This window comes from Castor canadensis, chromosome X (genome assembly GCF_047511655.1).
Source record: "Castor canadensis chromosome X, mCasCan1.hap1v2, whole genome shotgun sequence".
In the NCBI taxonomy this organism is placed as follows: domain Eukaryota; kingdom Metazoa; phylum Chordata; class Mammalia; order Rodentia; family Castoridae; genus Castor; species Castor canadensis.
The window spans coordinates 117,368,862-117,374,742 of NC_133405.1; the positions used below are offsets into that span (position 1 = coordinate 117,368,862).

General features: G+C 34.2%; 1 pseudogene; it reads left to right on the forward strand.

Annotated features, from left to right (window-relative positions):
* Positions 1-5,485: 5,485 nt before the first annotated feature.
* LOC141420087 (U6 spliceosomal RNA) lies at positions 5,486-5,586 on the forward strand (annotated as a pseudogene).
* Positions 5,587-5,881: the final 295 nt, after the last annotated feature.

The window sequence follows — 5,881 nt, forward strand, 5'->3', positions numbered from 1 at the left end:
TTTTTTTGAGCGCTGGGGATCCATCCCAGGACTTTGTGAATGCTAGACAAGCACTTTACCACTGAGCTACACCCCCCAGCTCAATTGACAATTTTTATCAAATCATTAAGCATTTCCACACAGTCTTTCTGTATAGAGTTGTCAGCTATCGGAAAGTTACCATTAGATCCACTCTTGTTCACCTTTCCATTATAACATATAACTATGCCCTATCTATTCCATTTATTCAAATACTACCAACTGTCTTTATGATTTAAGTGCTTTTTACCTTAATTTTATTGGCGTATATTAATTGTACAAAGGAATTTGATCCCAATATTTCCCTACATGAATATAATGTACTTGCATCAGACTCAGTCCTTTGATTACTTTTTCTTATCTTCCTTCACCCTCTTTAAACAATTTTAATAGGTACCATTATTCTATTTTCATACATGTATATAAAGTATTTCCATCTTTTATGATAAAACTAAATTGACATTTATCTAATTAAATACTACAGAATCCCATTTGGCTGCATTGACAGCTTTCTCTTTTCAAGTGTATAGCACTTAAAACTTATAATGTCAAATATCATTCCTACAGTTAAGCCAAATAGTTGAAATCAGGGACAATGTCTTGTTTTATCTTTGGGTCTTCCATGGACTATTTTACTATTGTTTCTTTGCATGTTTGTTGAATTGAATGGAAATTTGTTGAATTTAATTCACTGCATTTAACTCTGGCTTATACTTCTCTGTGCCCTGCAGTGCTTTGGCTGATCAATTATGATGCAGGGCAGATATTCAACAAATGTCTTTTTGTTAATTACTAGTTAATGCCCCACTTTCTTAGTCATGGTATGAAAATGATGTTTATTGTAATTTTGTGGGCTTATCTTTATGTATGTATATATGTATGTGTACATGTATGTAGTTTAATTCTGAGTCTCAGTTCATAATCTTTTCTCCTTGGTGGGACAAAGGAAAGGATCCAGACAAATGAATGGACAACCTATCTGCTAACCTCAGGGTCATGAGTTTTATGGTTAAATTCAAGCAATAAGAATACTTCCTAAATCTCTCAGGCCTTGTAAAGATAAATCCAGCAAGATGTTTACCCACTTTTTCTTCAGTGGTAACTATCTCAACTTTTAACAACACCACACATATCACACACACACTCTTCCCCTACAAAATCCAGCTCTTAAATAAGTTTTATGACAAATTGAACTAGACGCATGACAGGCTATAACTTCACTAATATAATAAGTGCAATTTCTCACCAAGTTTCTTTAGCAGGACACTAAAAATAGTTTTAGCATTAAGTGAACCACTTCCAAAAACTCAAGAGAATACTGGAATAGGCAAGAAATGTATTTTAATGGATAACTGGCTTACTTGTGTAGGGTTCTGTTTTTCAAATATAAAGAAATCCCAAACCATAAATGATTAAGGAAGAATAAAATGAAAATTCTTTGGATTCTAATTAAATCTTTGAATTATTTTAATGTTAAGTGTTCTGTTTTAGTATTCTTTGTTGTATACATTATTTTCCTCTTTTATCTGGTCTCTTTATACATTACGTAAAGACAAGACCTATTTATTAATTTTTTTCTGTCTACATAAGGAAGTACCAGCATAGTGCAGCAAACCATAAATGATAAACATGACCCCTTCCTTTTAGGAACTGATAGCCATTATGGGGAAATAGGGTTCACTAGGTGGAGGTTATATACAGTGATGAATAAAAATTCATCACTACAGAAATCCACAAGTAGAGAACATAATGAGAATTACAAGGAGAGAAAAGGGTTAATGGAGGCATCGGTAGTGAAACACAGTGAACTGGTTATTATTATGAACCCTTAAACCAGAAGGAAATACCCACACTTGATCCTTTATAGTATTTCAGTTGTGCCTCAGTGGTCAAGTTCCTCAAGTTAAATAATGCTCACTGTCTTCATGTACAATTAGGATTCTAATAGTAATTATCTCATAATTTTTTTAGAAAGATGAAATGAAATAACGCATTGGAAATATTTTATTTATGGCTCACAGTAAGTTTTGAATGGGAGCTATTATTGATATTATAGTTATTAAGAGACTAGTACTTAAAATTGATTTGGAAGTTGTCATTAGATTTATGCTAGATTTTCTTTAGATTAAGTGGGAAAAAAAATACAGACAACCTTGCTTCCGAAATACTTAAACTTGGTGTTTGTAATTAACACCAAGTATGAAAGACAGTTTGTCATAATAAGTTACCTTGAAATGGCACTTTACAGTTTACAAAATAAGTTTATTGACATAGTAACATTGCAGTGTTTTCAAAAATTTTGCAAAATAATGGCTATTAATCTCCAGTTTAGAAGTTGGGAAACTGAACTCAAGAAGGTAAGTTCATTGTGCACCTCAACCATGTGAGTGCTTGCCTATGTCTAGCACTCTTTCCACTGGACTATACCTTACCCAAAGAACAAATTTGAGATTGTTTCTTGGAAAAAATGGTCAACAGTACACTATGGCTTTGAATGCCAATCTGGAATTAAATTGAGTTATTTAGTGAAAAGGTAGCTAAGGAAGCTGGATTTAAATTTGACCATTTATGCAGGGAAAACTATGAGAATTGGGACACATTCCATGATCTTCACTGCAGAATCTCCAGAGTAAGAACACAGGAATGTTTGTTGAGTAAAAAGGTGTTTGATGCAAGGAAAACTGACAGTAGCATATTAAAGTAATCTGATAAAAGGTTAGAAGGTTAGAAGGATACTATTGGGAACAAAGAGACATGGAATGCAATTGAAAATTTATATGATGAATAGCAGATGAAGTTTTCAAGAAGGATGAGGCAGTTAGTAGATTATAAATAATAACAAAATACTTGCTGGGCATGGTGTCTCATGCCTGTAATCCTATCTACTCAGGAGGTGGAGACTGGGAGGATTGTACAGTTCCAGGCCGGCGCAGCAAAAATAGTTCACATGATCCCAACTCAACCAATAAAAAGCAGGGTGTGGTGGCACACGCCTGTCATCCCTGCTATGATGAAAGCATAAATAGGAGGATTGTTGTCCAGGTTTGCCAGACATAAATGTGAGACTCCCCCATCTCAAAAAAAAAACAAAGCAAAATTCCTGGGGGGCATGTGTCGAGGGGTAGAATGCCTGCGTAGTAAGCACAAGGTCCTGAGTTCAACACCTAAGTACCACCAAACAAACAAACAAAAATTCCTGAACACATCTTATAGAGAGTTGTGTTCCCAATTTCTAACTATCAGAGTATCTGTCTTTACTTTGAGAGAAGTAGATCATTGAGTATGCTCCAGAATGTGTTTTTCCTTATCTTTGATTTTCTAGTTAGGAGAAGCGGGTGGAGGTGAATCTCAATCTGGTTATTGTCAGGTAAAGTATGGGAATCCTCCCTTCCACATTACTATCCACTCTCTGTGTGCTCAAGAACCCATTTGGCCTTATTCCTCCACTACTTATAGAGATGGTGTAAATAATGTAAGGCAGCTGTAACATAAGCCCAGACTCAGAGGAAGGAAAGCATATTCCTACAAATGCTCAGTGTCTAGGAAGAGCAGTGCCTAGTCAAGTAGCAACCAGGAGAACTTGAAGGTGACCAGCTTAATAGGTGGTAATTTACTCAGCTTCCAAACAGTTCCCAAAGACTAGAATGAATGATACCCATTTTAGAGTTAGCTTGGTGGTTAGGAGACTGATTCTGGTCTTGATTTTTCAGGTCCAATCTCCTATGTGGGGTCCATAAACCCTCCTTAAATCTTCCTTTTTCTCTTCCTCTCTTTCCTTCAAATCTGGTCTGGCAAAAGCACCTTCAAAAACTTCTCTAATCAAGGAGGAAATTCTGATTCTCATTCATCATGATTTTTATTATTTTATGTCATTTATAACAGTCTGAATTAAATGTATTCTCTAGGAGTTCTCGTTAAAAATTCTGAAATGAGAATGCTTTCAAATGGGAAAAATGTTAGATTTATGATTATATAGGGAATACTGTAATGTTTCCACAAATGTTGGGAAAATATATAATCATAGGGGCTACTGCACTCTATTATGAATAATATAATTAAAATTATCCAGAAAAATTGCAATCCTTTTTCTGTGTGCAATGGAGGTGTTGATTTGAAAATAAAACCGATATCAAGCATTGCCCCATGCTTGCTTTATATAACACTGAAGTTTTAAATAATACATCACTTTATTTAAAATCTATTTACATGGTAATTGCCACTGTATAATGTATGAAAGATCACTTCACTGAGTTTAAATCTGGTTTACAATGTGGGTTTGACATATATTTTATTATTTTTTAAAAGCCCCTTAAATTACCCTTTGTGTATTTCTAAGATACAAGTGGCTATTTTTAGAAAAATAATCATGAACTCTAGCTGTTGTTATCCTGTTTTGTGATCTTTTGCTTTCTGGATCCACTTGACTCTCTGAAATGCCACTCTGCTTCTTTAAAAAAGTAGGCAGCAACAAGAGATTTAAATACCACCTAAGAGAATGTTATTTTTTAAAATCCTATTTTGAATTTCTTACATGATAAAGCAGACTTTAAAAAGTTCTACTTTAAGCATTTTATTATGTATGAAGAAAAACAAGTGCTCTGAAAAATTTTTTAAGCAGCATTAATTACTTCCTCATTTTGGGTTCCGGGAAACTCCAGGCGGAAGGAACATTGGTGATTGCTCAAGGTCTCAGTGTACTTACCTACCTCCTCATATTGCTTTCTATTTCTCACCCTATTCTCCAGCCTTGCTCCTTTAGAGAAATCAAAATTCATTAGCACAGAGCTATTTTTTATTTATCTGTTGCTATCAATAGTGTCATCAAATGTGATCTTCAAAAATTCTTGCACATAGGAAGGACCAAGTAATATCTGTCTAATAATTTCACCACTATGATTGACACTCAGAAAGAGAGCATCTTTCCTTGAAATATTAAGAGTAAAATTGAGCAATGTATTTGTTAAAGGGAAGGCCTCATGTATGATGGCATCACTTTTTTGTGTGAGGGTTTCTATTGTACCACAGATGATGCAATCCATGTGCTTCTTTTGATTTCTGTCTGCATTCACATTTTAGGTGACCTCATGCAGTTCCTGAATTTAAATGCCATTCATATGCATATGATTCCAAAATTTATATCTCAACTTAAAGTGTTATCTAAACCTCAATCTCACATGACCAACACTTAGTCCTCCCAGAACCTTCACTTGGATGTCTAAAAGGCATTAAAGTGAAATTCATGGCACAGTAGAAATACAAAGGCCAAAATCTTAATTGAAAATTTATAGATATAGAAAATTAAAAGACTGTTTTTATTGCAATTGAATGACCATTTTCTGGTGCAGGTAGAGTTATGGGAGTTAAGTGAATGTATCAATTATATTGCCTTTGTATGTTGTCAGAAAATAAATTTTCAGTTATTTTAATATAATGGTTTTATTGCTTCACAAAACTAGAATTGAAAGTTGTGTATTTGGCATCACATATACTAAAACTGGAACAATGCAGAGATTACCATGGTCTCTGCCCAAGGATAACACTCAAATTTGTAAAGCATTCCATATTATAGGTGAATATGGTTGATGTGCTCTCTATACAAGAATGAATATAGAATTTTTAAACCTATTGAAATCACCATAAGAAGGGGACTAAGGTAGAAAGAAGAAAAATAGAGGAGATGAACCAATTCGGGTTATAATACATTGAAATATATAACATATTGAAATTTCACAAGGATACTTACTCCCTATGTAGCTATCTTAAACACAAAAAAGTCATTTCTTCTGTTTCTTTTGTTACAAAATTGGAGAACAGGATGGCAAAACACATCCTGGCTGGGATGTTGGCACTAGTGGGATGGGGG